The sequence below is a fragment of the Microcebus murinus genome, chromosome 3, assembly GCF_040939455.1.
Source record: "Microcebus murinus isolate Inina chromosome 3, M.murinus_Inina_mat1.0, whole genome shotgun sequence".
NCBI lineage: Eukaryota > Metazoa > Chordata > Mammalia > Primates > Cheirogaleidae > Microcebus > Microcebus murinus.
The window spans coordinates 44,786,418-44,800,975 of NC_134106.1; the positions used below are offsets into that span (position 1 = coordinate 44,786,418).

Consider the following 14,558-nt stretch of genomic DNA (forward strand, 5'->3'; position numbering starts at 1 on the left):
AGAAGAAACCAACCTGCAAACCAAGAGAAGTGAGCAAGCAAAGAATTTCATTGCTTCCATGGCAAATGCTCATTAGTGTTTTATTGTCATCCCCTGTCATACTCTGAGATGTCACATTTATGCTGTGTATCTAAACCCGCCCAGGATCTGAGGGCTTGGGGTGTGCAATGAGGCCACACCAACACCAGCTGTGTGATTAAGGGGGCAGAGTAGCCAGAATGTAAGGACTCAATCCAGACAGGAGTTTCTCCTCAAACAAGCTGTGTGCTAAGCTTCCCTGATCTCTGAGGGGAAGTGATTTTTCTCTCTGCTTCTCTGTTTCATACCCATCAGCTTATGAATTTCTGCAATTTCTCGAATCAATTCTAAGCATGAATCTAGCCCACTTCTGGAATCCTTTAGATAGGCTGGCAAACTATGTCAAATGGTGGGGCGGGGTGTTGGCAGGGAGGGAGGTTGGGTGGTTTATCTTGAGGGAATGGCACTCTGTTATGGCCAAGGACTTCTCTGGACTTCCAAGAGAATGACATCAGTCATGAAAATATTAGCTACACCAGCCTTCTGTTCACACAAAAACATCAAGACTTGCTACCACAGATATCGAGGCCATTGTGATGGGGACTTTATAGGAAGCCTAGAAGTTGGAAATTTGACTTCACTTTGGGGTTCTTTGTGGGGTTCTTTATTCTAAATTCTGGTTGTTTTCCTGAGCCTAAAGAGTAAGATTCCATTACTAAAGACCTTGCTGACGATGTCTAAAACAGTGTTGTCTAATAGAAATATAATGTGAACCACATTATGTTAACTAATAATTTTTTCAAAGCCAGGTACGGTGGCACATACCGGTAGTCCCAGCAACTTGGGAAGCTGAGGTAGGAAGATCATTTGAGCCCAGGAGTTCAAGTCTAGCCTGGGAAACATAGTGAAACCCCATGTCAAAACAAAACAATACAAAAAATTTCCAATAGTTACATTTAAAAAAATAAAAATGGTGAAATAATTTAAAAAATAGATATTATTTAATCCATTACACCCAAGATAGTATCATTGAAACATATGAATATTTTTAAATTGAGATATTTTGCATTCCTTTTTTTTTTCACTAAGCTTCTGAAATCTGGTATATATGTAAATTTCATAAAATTCACAGTTAAAACAAGTAGACTCAAATACCCAAATTGTTCCAAACATACTTAAAAGTCTTATCATAACTTAACCAAGAATCAATTTTTAAATTTTAGTTTTAGTTAAAATTAAAAATTCAGTTCTGTCACCCTAGCCACCTTTCAAGTGCTTAGTAGCCGCATGTCACTAAGGAAAATAGCTAGTGGCTACTGTATTGGATGGTATATAGGTTGAGAAGATGAGGAAACCGTACATGTTATTATGTGGAGAGTCCTCATACTTTGAGATTTTTCCCTTCATTTTTAGCTACTATTTGCCAAAGGGAGATTCCAGAAAATCATTTTTTTTTCTTTTTTACATTTCTAGTTTGGTTCTAACCGTAAAGACCCTGATTTACTTTTATATTTCTGTGGTGGAATAATTAGAATCAAGCTCCCAGAGAATATAGTTTTGATCTGATAAATGCACACATGCCCCTGCGAAGGGGGTCAACCCACCACTCTATTGCTTAGTGTAGAAGAATACAAGGGGTAAGGTTTTTACTATTTCCACCTCTTCCTACTTTTTATTATTTTGCCCACACATAATTAAATGGCAACATTTTAAAACTTTAATCAGATACCTCAAACGTTTGCAATTTTTTTTTACTGAAAGAACTCTCTTTTCACACTCATATTTAATTGGTTTATGTAATACTTGATATACTTGTAATACTTGTATACTAAGTATAACTGGCATAAACAATTTGGGAACAAACATAACTGACTTGGTAAATGTATAGTACAACTAGTGGAAGCTGAAATACAGGTATAGCAGAGTATAGCCTACTTCAATATGCTTACTTCACAGAGGGAATAAAGAGTATAATCTAACAAGTGGGTTAAATGAAGATGAGTTAGGAGAGCATCTCTATTATTCTAGAGGTCTAAATTCAGAGTTACTTTAAAAAATTTTGGTAACATATACATAACATAAAACTTACCATTTTAAGTGCACAGTTCAGTGGCATTAAGTACATTTACATTGTTATGCAACTATACTATCATCCATCTCCAGAAATTGTTTCATCTTGTAAAATAGAATTACTTTTTAATGATTAATATGCAATGCCCAGATACACAACTTCTAAGATATCCCTGGCCCTTAACTAGCCATAAGAACTTGGGTGACTCATTTAACCCTTTGGGTTTAAACCCAGTTTTTTCATCTACAAAATGAGCTTGATATCTACCCCACAGAACTGACAGAAGGAGAAAACAAGACGAAATATGTTAAAGTACTTTAAAAACTGGAAAGCACTTACTAGTTGCTACTTATGATCATTATTATTATTAACAGAAAAAATTTGCAGATCTTTTATAGAAAGCTGAGATCATTTATTCTGATCATTTTATAAATATTATTTTACATATTTAGATTACCACATATTCATATTTATCATTATACATAACTTTTACTTTTTTATGGATTGATTACATGCCCTACTAGAATGAAAGATCCATGAAGGCAGTGATTTTTTTAATGTTTTACCCACTACTCTATTGCAGAATGTGTAAGAATACAAGGCATATATACTTTTTGAATATACAAAAGGATGAATTATTTGATACAACAGTAAATGTATTATTAGTGCTTAAAAAGTATTCATTCATAATAATGTTTATACATATGTCTTTAGGTTTTTCCAGTGCAAAATTAGTATGTATGAATCCCCAAATGAAACATTTTAAAGAGGAAACTTCCCAGACTAGTTCAGGGTTAAAAGGAAGTCAAGTACAGGAGTAAATAGAAATTTAAAAAATTTATTCAAGTTTTCAAAATGTTTTCTGATTTTAAAGTTTTAGGTTATTATCAGTAAAATAAAAAGATGGGTTTTAATTGGGTTAATATAATATAGCCAAGGAAATAAAATATCATTCTCTCTTTTCTAAATAAAACAGATTGTGGCCAACAATATTATTTTTTTATTAACTTCTAGTTTTAGGTGTAGCCATATGACTTGCTTTCGCAAATGAAATGTTGGGGGAGGTAACCATGTGTCATTTCTGGATGGGAGTATTTAGTTGCTGGTAATTAAACCTCCATCATACTCTTCCCTTTACAATGGAGATTGCAGAAGCCCCCTTTGACATGGAGGTACCATAATATGTAAAGTATTCTGGAGTGCTGAGCTAACATATGGAAGACAGACTCTCTCCCCAGAGAGTCTCTTGGAACTACAGTTGATTTTATAATGCAATAAATTAACCTTTGTTAATTCGGGGATTTGTGTGTTACACCAAATTTTAGGAATTGTGTGTTACAGCATCATAACATAGTCTATAGTTACTAATATATATGTTAACAAGATTTTCCCCTACATTTTGAATGGAAAGTTAAAATGACAATTTATATCTATAAAAATTTTGTAATCAAGTACTATTTCTAAGGGAGGTAAAGCCATATATAATCACATGGTTTTAAAATTGGAGGGTAGTATGTAACCAACATGATATTGATAAGTCCTAGGTTCCTTTAAATCAATTTTGATTCTAATGTGAGGAGAAACTTCAACAAAGTTTCTTCTGAGATATTTAGGAATAATCCTGAGTTTTCATCACTACTGACTAAGGTTTTTTTATTATCTTTTTCTAGATTTTTGCCTTCTACAGTTCTCCAATAATCTCTCCAGTTGTAGACTGTCTTTTCTTTGAATTGTAACTTCTTTCAGGTCATTGGTACACTAGGTTCTCCTGGGTGATTTTTTTTCCACCAAAGGGTAACAATTCAAAATTGTGAGACATTTTTTACAGTGAACCCCCAAGTTCTTGTCTTTCACGTTTTTATAGTAATTACTGGTGCTTTACTAGAGTGGCTTACTAAGGTAATGTGTAGCTTTCTTTTTTTGAAAGGAAATATTTAAAACATAAGTGGGAGTGGAATGGGGTAGGGGAGGTGAGTCATAAATCAATGAAGATTTATTTAAGTACTGTTATCTGCTTTTTTTTAAATTTCAAAATGTTATCTGTGATAAAAGAAGCATTTAAGAGTCACCATTTCAGAATAATACTGGAAAAATTTAAACTGAGGCATTTTCCAACATTGCCACTGTTTTCTTTGGTATTTCATTAACATTGTGGGTGGGGAGGTGCTAGTGGCCATGGCAAAAAATAAAGTGAAAGAGAAACAACTTTCATGTATGGTGGATCTCCTGTATTACCTAATGAGAGCAGCAGCTTATATATTGATTCTATTCAACAATATTTTTAAGTACCCCTTAAGTGCCTGCTCTGTACACAGTGAACAAAGAACCTTGCCAATGGGGAGTTTACCTTCTGGTTATGTTGATCAACCTTCTGAGAAAAATGTTAAATTATTTGCCTTACTTCTTTTCCCTCCATATATGACAAAAGTAAACATTGGTACATTCACGGCCTAAATGGTGAAGGCCTAAATGAAAGAATCATTTTCGGTTTGCTGAGACAATTTCATTTAGTTTTATTTTAAAATATTCACTCAGAAATACGTACAAAAATATAAACCCATCAGACCGGGTTCTACTGATTTGAGACATAAGTGTGATCCAAACTATTCAACTGTGTTGTATTTCTGGGTTTTTTAATTAAATAATTCATTCATTCATTCATTCATTCCTCTCTGATGATCAGACCTTTAGGCGAAAAGGCCTGGGGCTTTTTCACCCAGGAAGAGCCCTCCTCCCCCATGCCCACAGCGCAGCGCTGGGCGCCTTACTGAGCCGGGAGCAAGTCGAATTCTCCGGACTGTTTTCTAAGGAGCGTTTCCCCTTGTGGTCATGGTTACTCCACCATCTTTTCTTCCTGATACTGGCGGTTCCCGAATTTCTCCACAGCCTGGGCTGGGGGTGCTGATGGGATGGGCAAGCTGGCTAGGAAGGGGCTCTGGCACTCGCCAAAAACTCAAACGTGTCGTGTCTGCCAGGGAATTAGGGGGGGACTAGAGTCCTCCAGCCATGCCGGAGACCTCCACTGTGGCCGGGACGGCCCCACTCCCCAGGAGAGGAAAGCACCTGGCCTCAGGTTAAAGGTGAGCCTGCGCTCGGGCGAGAGAGGCAGGAGCTGTTTAAACCACTTGTAGTGTTTGTTCCCTGCTACCCAGAGAAAAGGGTGAAAGGGCATTCACAAAGGAGGGATACATTAACCTCGGCGAGGAACAGTCCCGCACCCCGGCACCCAAGGTTTCCCACGAAGCGGTCACACCGTCATCCTTCTCCAAGCGGGAGGAATCTGTAAGGCAGCACCACCCAGATCTAAAACCAACCGAGCAAATGACGCTCCCGAATCTCCCTAAGCGCATTTTTCTCTCCCGCGTCCCAAACGCAAACAGCAGGGACGAAAGAGGCTGCACAAGTCACGTAGAAAATTAGGCCGCCCCTTTCCATGGCGATAATCGAATTAGCCTCAAATTAAACGTGAAATTGGCCCTCGCCAGCTGTGGGGACAAAGCCCCTATTGTCCCGCCAGGGTAGCGGCAGCAGTGGTGCCCACCCCGCCCTGGCCAGCCGCGGTCAGTCCCCGCCGCTAGGGGACGAGACCCGGGCTAGGCCGGGAAGGGCCTCGGCGCGAGAGAGCGTGGACGCGCCCGCGGTTCTGCTCTCGCCCGAGCAGGCGCTGGGTGGGCGGCGGTGGCACTCGGAGCAGCCGCGCCGCGCAGGCCAAAGGCGGGGAGGGAGTGGCAAGAGAGCAGGGCGTGCGGGAGAGCGCGCGTGTGTGTGCGCGTGTGTATGCGCGCGCCCGGCGCCGCGCCCGCGCGCTCCCTCTCCCCGCCCCTCGCCCCCTCCCTGCTGGCTCCCTCCCTGCTGGCTCCCTCCTCCCCTCCTCTCCCCCACCCGCCGCGCTCCCGCCCAGCCCCCGGAATCAGTGCAGCTGTTGCCGTGCAGGCTGCGGATTCCTCCAGTCCCTCCCTCGGCTGCCTCTCCTCCCGGAGCGAGCGCGCAGCCCCGCGCAGCAGCGCCCACTGGTCCCGTCCTGTGAGCCCCGGCCCCAGCCGCGGACAGCCCCGCGGAGTCGCCTCCCGGCCCACCCGCCCGGCCGCCGAGGAGCGGGAGGAGGACGGGACCCCGGCGCCCCCACCCCATCCCCGGGAGGTAGGTGGGGGGCCCGAGGCAGGAAGATGCCAACTCACTGGGGCAGCCTCCGGGCGGGCTCCGCGGTGGCTGGCGGGCGGGAGGAGGGGCGCGGGCCCTGGGCCGACGGACGCCGCTGCCCGCCGCTGCCCTGCGCCCGGGGAGCGGCGTGGGGGCAGGGAGGCTGCAGCGCCCGGGCGGGGGCGGCGCGGGGAGCCTGGGTCTCCAGTGCTTGTTAGTACTCGGGTGATGCGGGGCGAGGGGCGCCGGGCTCTGCAGTGAGGCGGCCGCAGCCCAGCCGTGCGCACCGCAGCCGCCCGGCCCCATCCCCAGCACAGCAGCGCCTATTCCTCCTCCCTGTCTGCGCTGCCTCCTCCCTCTAGCCGGGTGCCGCGGCTCCTGGCGCGGAGTGGGCAACCAGGAGAGTATATTTTCAGGTGCCCTCCCCCTGGCCCGGCGGGTGGGGAGCGGGGGCGGCGTTGACAGGGCCGGGCTCGGCGCGTAACGGGACCCGGGATGCGGCCAGGCGTGGTCCCGGCCGCGCCGCGCTGCAGCTGAGCCGGAGGCGGCAGCCCGCGTCCCCCGCCCTCGCCCCATCCTCGCGTTCGTACCCACTCTGCGCCCGCCCCCCGCCCTGCCTGCCGTTCCCACTCTCCCAGGGCTGGGCGTGAGCCGCCTCCGGGCGCGGAGCCGCCGCTGCCCTTCAGCTCCTGCCATCCTCTCCTCAACAGGTTTGTAGCAGCGCAGGGACCCTCCGGGCCTGCCTTGGGGAGGTGGGCTGGAAGCCCCTCCCGTCATCACCCCCCGCCTCGTCCGCGGCCCTCTGTTTTCGGGGGGGCTTCTCTTTGTTTTTGTGATAGGAAAGGTGCCAAGGGCTGCCATCAAATGGGGGGGCGGGGGATCCTCAGGACACAAACCGCTGTCCATTATTTTTCCCGTCGAGGGCCTGGCCAGATAGCAGGAGAGGAGAGGGCGAGTGTGGGGGTGTTTCGGCGGAGGAGAAAAATGGATTCGGTGGGGTTGATTTGGGCGGGGATGTGCTTTTTTGGCAAGATGGATGGCTGACGGTGCCCTCGCCGTGATGCAGCACAATGCAGCACTATCGCAGCTTCTCCGGGTTCTCGCTGGCGGGGCTTGGCACGGCCACTCGGCGCCTGCGGCCCCCGCCCGACCCCACCCAGGCCCGGGGCTGCCCTTGGTCAGGCCTGGAGCTGCTTCTGCCTCGTCGTGCTGCCTCAGCTGGATGTGGCGTCAGGAGGACCAGGTCACCTAGGTGTGAGAGGGGCGCACGTCTTCTCTTTTGGGACGACCCCTCCTGCCCCTCCTGTTGGGCAGGGCTCTGACGAAGGGGCGCCCTGCAGCACTGATGCAGGCAGAGGGAGCCGGCCTGCGGATGCGGACCGGAATCTGATCTCCGACCAAGGGAGGGGCTGCAGGAAGGACAGGGCCCAGTGGTGCGCGCAGGCAGTGGTGCAGTCTGTCTGGGGAGTCGCAGCGGCTTTCTGTGGATCACCCTCGATCTGCAACCACAACCCAGCTATGCATCGATTTCTTTATATGTGAAAAGTTGGTGTTTATTAATTGGACCTGCACAGCTATGACACTATAGTACCTCATCTGTCTTTGGTTAATACTAAATGGGAATTTTTCCTGTAGGAAACCATTTGTTAAAATGAAATGATTACTGTATTTTAGTTTTTTATGCCCCTGAGATGTTTATAAAAGTATTAACTTTCAGGTCGTTTTAGTTTTTAAATGAATGGTAGATGATTCCTTTAACCTGTATTTGCTTTGTTTTCAACGTTTGCTTTCTTCTGTAAGTCAAGTACAATTACATATTTGGAATCTTTATTAAAGATTATCAGGTAAATGAGTGTCATGATGGGTGATAAATTGTTTTCAGAATTCTATTGATAGCCAAGTTAAGTCTCCAGACATGACTAATGGGATTGTGTTGGTAACAACTGCATTTATGTTTGTGTACATATAATTTTTTGTATGCATATTTTTTTTACAGATATGGCTAGGCAGGGGATGGAGAAGGGCAGACCACCAAGGCCTCTTGGCTGGTGTCTAGTTAGAAGGAGATGGTTCCCAATGTTCTCATGTTTAGACTGGCTAGTACACAGGGAATTTCCTTTATAAATGCCATTTCTGTAATTCACTTATTCAGTGTGGGATGGCAAATGGGATACATTTCAAATGTCAACCCAGGCTCTCCTAAAATGTGTAGGTGAAAAAGGAAATTTCAGTGTGCTAACTAGAAGGGAAGGTCAGTGTTTCAAAGTCAAGGGCGTGCCTGCTTTTACTTTTTAAAATCTCTAACGAATCCAAGTTAGTGGCATCTGATTTTATGTGGCGGTGCAGAGTAGAACTGCATGTAAATTGTGTAATATGTGTACATTATTTTGAGTTTTTCTAATAAGGGCCATTATAATATGGAACTTTTTGGATTTGGGCTTCATCGTTGTGCTGGTTATATTAAAATCGTGTTGTGTGTAGATTTTTGTTGAGTGTTGTTCACATGGATCATCCAGACGTTTTGGGATTTACTATGTTGTAAGAAATACCCTGTGTTGATGTCACAGGAGGTTCAGCTGTTCTGACATACATACCAGGTGCAGGATTCTGATGGGTAAAGCTCTCTGTGACTCTTTCGCACTTGGGGTGACCAAAACCTTTATGTGAGAGAATGAGGAAACATTAGGGCAGTGAAGGAACTGCTGTCATTTGGTCATCTCCCGCAGTTGAGGTTTTCTGTTAAGAGCTTCTCTTGGGCAAGACAAGTGACAACTGTCTGTGATGTAGGAGCAAGTGAGAAGACCTTACTCTATTTGTGACACATCCTGAGCAGGGATTTGGGGTTGGCAGAGTTTTCTGGAAGAGTTTGTGGAGTGGTTGCTTTGTCGCAATGTATGAAAATATGACTTTACATGTGGAAGTACATTTTGAGATGGACGTTTTTTACTACCACTAAACATAGACTTGATAAGCAGAAATCATTCCATGTGGTTTTTGCTGAAATAATTTTAAGCAAAATTATTTTTAAGAGTATTTTCTCAGACTTTTAGATCTCATTTTTTTTCTACATGTAGTGATATGGTGTTCTTTTCGTTATGTTGGGCCTTGACCACCATCTTTGTTATAATCGGACTTTATTTATTGTTCTGTGGATTTCCTTATTGTAGCCCTGGTTTCTCCCTGCAACAGTATTGGGAATGCAAACTGTTCTTCCATAAGGAAAGGGCTAAGACCCCTGTTAGAAAAGGTACCTCTGTAGGTCTGTGGAACTGAGTAAAGCATCTCATGGATTTCTCTTGGAAGTTTTCAGTCTTTGCTTTTTCTCAAAGCATCTTTTCTTTGCAAAAGACCTACTTTAGTACTCTAATTTTTCTGGCAACAGTTGTACAATATTCAAGTTTATATAGTGTAGTAATATCATAAATCTTTTTTCTATTTTCTGGATAAAACTAACTTATCCTAATTAGATACACCCATATTACTATTCTTTAAACATCTCTGGAGGAGATATTTTCATGTATTTTGCTATCATAGGTTCATGGACCACCAACCTTGGAATCACCTGGAAGCTTGTTATAAATGCAGAGTCTTAGGCTTCATTCCAGACTGACCCAGTCATAATCTGCATTTTAGTAAGAGTCCTACATAATTTTATGCACATTAATTTAAACTGTTCTCTACTCCTTCAGCTAAGAGACCTCCTTCAGCTAAGAGACTTCAAAAGGTTCTTTCTTGTATCTTCCTTTCTTCTTTCCTTTTGCAGAAGTATCAGCGCACTTCTTTTTCTTGAGTCACTAAATGGTGGTGAAGAAAGTGATGCACTCACTATAAATTATTTGTTTAATATGGAATTACTTTATAAAGGTCTACTTTAATCTTTAGATAGAGGAGTCCTATTTATTATAGTTTATAATCAGTGTCTTAGGTTCTTTTCTAAAACACCTCTAAAAGTTGAAAAACAATCCCCCACCCCCTCATAAGAAGGCATTGGCTTTGAGGCGGCAACACTGTAGCCCAGGAAGCTAACCTCTCGCCTCAGGGTCCCCTCTGCTCTGCTCTGCTTCTTGCTTTCTGTCACCTGGTGTATTCCATGTACTGCCCTTCTGGTCCATTCTTTTCTTAAGAGTTGTTTTTTTCCTCAAACTGTTTAAACGGAAAAGAAAAATAAATAAAAAAAAAAAAAAAAAAAAAAAAAAAAGAGTTGTTTTTTATTAAGTAATTAGTAGATACAAAATAATTTTCCCAAAATAAATGTTAAAGAATTACAAACCAGTGGACACTCGGGCAGCCACCACCTAGTTCAAGAACCATTCAGAGCCACTCTATCTTCCCATGTAAAACAACCCGTATCCTGAATCTTGGGCTTATCATTCCCTTCTCTTTGGTTTATTCTTTTTATTAATAAAAAAATTTTGTTTGATTTTATATGTTTTTGAAATTTACATAAATAAAATTATACTTTATGTATTTTTATGTGACTTGCAGTTTAGATGAACATTATATTCCCAAGATCCATCCATTTTGTTGCTGTAGTTCATTCACTTCACTGCTGTGTAGTAGTCTGTCGTGACTGATTTATTCATTCTGCTGTAGATGGAGATTGGGGATGATTCCAGTTTTTTGCTATTAATATTATAAAAGGGCTGCTGCTAGTGGTAGTAGCACATGTCTTTTGGTATATATGTGGAGACACACGTTCTCCCTCTCTTTCTCTAAGGCAGGGGTCCTCAAACTTTTTAAACAGGGGGCCAGTTCACTGTCCCTCAGACTGTTGGAGGGCCGGACTATAGTTTTAAAAAAATTATGAGAAAATTCCTATGCACACTGCACATATCTTATTTTGAAGTAAAAAAAAAAAAAATGAACAAAAACACACAACCTTGCCAGTACCTCATTTACCCAACTTGAAAATCTTGTCAGTTGATATTTGTGAGATGTTATCTCATTGTGCTTTTTATTTGCATTTTCCCCAGTATTGAGTATTTATATTATTGACCATTTGGGTTCCTTCTTCTGTGAAGTGCCCGTTCAGACTTTTGCCTGTTTTTCTTTTGGATTTTTTTCTTATTGATTTGTAGAAGTTCTATATGTAGATTGCCTACTAATCCCTTGTGGGTTATATGTGTTGCAAAAATTATCTCCTAATTTTTTTTTTTTTAACTCCATGGTTTCTTCTGATGAACAGTCATTTGTAATTTTAATAGAGTCATAACCAGTTTTTGTCCTCTAAGGTTTGTGAGAATGATTTTTGTTATTGCAGAAAGATTTTCCTTAGTTTGGAAAGAATATTGATTTTGGAGTTAAACAGGTCTGGGACCAAATCCTAATGCTATAGTGTGCTAGCCACGTGGCTACAGCTAGGTACCATTCTGGAGCTAGTTACAAGGGGAATTTTCTTATTAGAAAAACAGAAATAATATTACTTTCTCATACAGTTATTATGAGACAGCAGTGTACAGTGTAAGGCACATAGTAGGTGTTTAGTTGATAACAGTTTCATTCCTTTTTCTTGGGACTACCTAAGCTACATGAACCACTGATCCCTTTTGGTATGCTTTTTGAAAACTATGTAAACATTTTTATGTCAAAAGAATTATTAAACAGCTTATTCTTGCTTTTATTTTTTTTAAAGGCAATACTACCAATGGAATTCACATCTTGATTAACACAGGCTGTAAAGACCACGTATTGGAAACTATCAGTTTAGATTCTAGTTCTTAAAAAATATAATTATATTTCCTAGTGAACAGTTCTTTTGACCATTAAGCATTTATACTATTAATGTTCTCCCATTGCTGTTACTCTGAGATTACTTTGCAATATTTTTTTTATTAGATACATAATTATTAGATACATTCCCTTGCCAGGACTTGAAGTTGTAATGGTGGTATGGGCTGGCTTAAAGTTGAGTAAGAATTAGTTCCTGAATCCAAGGACTCACATACTCTGGTATACAGAATATGTTCTATTATACTATACACAGAAAGTAAAAGACCTTTTACTGACTGATGTGTGACTTTGGCAAACCATTAACCCTCTGGTCTCAGATCTAATTTTATAAAATGAAAGACTTAGATGAAATCATAGTGGAGTTAAAACATGGCATGTGGCATCACTCCCTTCTCTTCCTGGGAGACACTAAAAATCAATCATGATGCTGTTCTTCCACTGAGTGGAGAGAGCGCCTCAGGAACATTCTCAACACAGTGTTCTAGGCAATAACTATCAATTGTTTGAATCTGGCACTCAGTTTTTAAGATCCTGTACACTTCTAAATTCTGTGATTATAAGATATTTGAGTAACTCATCAGGTAGGTAATGTTCAGAATGCAGTGAGACAGGAAGAAACTAGAAGCAATGAGGTAGGAGGGAGGCGATTTGTAGAGGTCCAGAGGTTAAGGGAGGAAGTTATGGTGGTGGCCAAGGGATGGAGAAGGAGTGGGGAGACAGGAGAAAGGGTGTGAAGGCCCAATCCTGTGGCAACTATTTGTAAAGTGAGTGGATGAGAAGTGGATCTAGTGATTAAAGAGCTAAGGCAATAAAGATTTCAAGTCTAAATTATGGCAGAGTATAGTTGATGATAAGGGAAATAGACAAGTCAAGAGGGTGCATGGATATTTGGTTGGAAACAAAAATTAGTTTTGTTTTAAGCATGTTGAGTTTGACCTTCCAGTGGAGCTGCAGAGAGGGTCATAGCTAGGGAGGCTGATGGAAGCCTTTGGATGGGGAGGTCTGGGGCCGGAGCTTTAGCCTCTCCAGTTGTATGACCTCGTCACTTCACTCACACCCTAAGTGATGGGAGGCAAGCTGCTGAGACCTCTCTGTGTGCCTCAGCACCTTCACCAGTGAAATGGGGGTGATGAGAGGACCCTTCGTGTAGGATTGCTGAGCTAAATAAGATAGTCAGTACCTGTCACAATATATTTGAATGATTATGAAATGTGGAATTTTTACATAGTTTGTCTCAATTTCATGCTTTCTTTCAAATAAGTAGCTTGATGGTTCAGAAAAGATACATTCTAGCAAATAATAATCGTTTAGATAAATAATGCCAAGTTCAGTCTATATTAAACTTATCCCTATGCATCATATCAAAATAACAGGAAAGGCAAACCTGATTAATAAATATGTATCTTACAAACAAATAAGAAAACGTAAAACACTAGTATCTGGAAAAGGATAGGAACAGATAGCTTATAAAAGAAGAAATCAAGGAGGCCAATGAAAATATTAGATATACTTAAATACATTAAGTATTCATATACCCACCAGTATATGGAACACAAATCAATAGATTAATATTTTCCATTTAAATTGTTGGATAGATAATGCTCTCTGAGCTGCTATGAGATAGTAGCTCTGTTTTACCTCTTGGGAGCGTATTTGGATTAATACAAACTTAGTGGAAAACAGTTGAGTTATACCTATAACAGAAGCCTTAAATGTTTATACCTTTTGAATTAAAATTCCACATGTAGTTCTGTAACCTAAAGAAATAAATTAAAAATAAGGACAGAAGCTTTTAAACAAGGATTTTCTTAGCAGCATTAATAGTGAAAAAGCAAAAATGTTTTTTAATGGGACATAAATCACATAAATTATGGCATAGCTATAGGATGCAATTCAATATAGTGCTTAAAATAATGGTTTGGAAAATGCTAACAGTATCATGTTCAGTGGAAATATCTGTATGCAAAGCTCTAGAATGCAGTATAGTCCCAGTTTTGTATATATTAAGTAAAAGATTGGAAGGAAATACATTAAAATGTTAATGGTTTGCTTTGAATGGTGGGTTGATGGGTGATTTCCTTTCTTGCAGGAAAGGAAATTCCTATGACATAATGTTTCTCATTTTGAGTTTTGAAATATTTCACAATAGAATATAATAATATGACTCAAAGGTATAAACATTTAAGGCTTCTGTTTAAAGGAGTTGTAATTCCATTCTTAATAAACTCTCAATTGTGAGAGCAAACACCTAAATGATTTTTAGAACCATCTGGTATTTCAGCTCTAGAATCTAGAGATCCCTGTCAGTTGTGATCTTTCATACACAAATTTGAAGCCTCTAGTTAGGCAATAAAATATGTAGTAGAACCTAACTATAGATGTTTTCCTAACAGATCAACAAGATGAAGTTTAGAATGATATATAACGTAATAGAATTTATTCTTTCAAAATATATATGTTCAGTGTGTAATTTGTGTATTTAAATATGTTTATGCTTAGAAAGTTCATGAGCCTGTTAACAGTGGTTATACCTAGGTGATGGATTTCAGAAGATCTCCATCTTTCCATATTTTCCAAATTTGGGGAAATACATAACAAA

At 41.4% G+C, this 14,558-nt stretch overlaps 1 protein-coding gene across 3 annotated transcripts in view; it reads left to right on the plus strand.

Moving 5' to 3' along the window:
* Positions 1-6,006: 6,006 nt before the first annotated feature.
* The window catches only part of SPTBN1 (spectrin beta, non-erythrocytic 1), a 193,720-nt gene continuing 185,168 nt past the window's right edge, over positions 6,007-14,558 (plus strand). Inside the window, exon 1 of one of the 3 annotated variants that reach the window (XM_012777810.3) lies at positions 6,007-6,229. The gene's annotated coding sequence lies outside the window, so the exon portion shown is untranslated. Of the gene's footprint in view, positions 6,230-6,793; positions 6,940-14,558 lie in introns of those variants that run through there. The other 2 variants (XM_012777814.3, XM_012777811.3) reach the window with 2 other exon arrangements.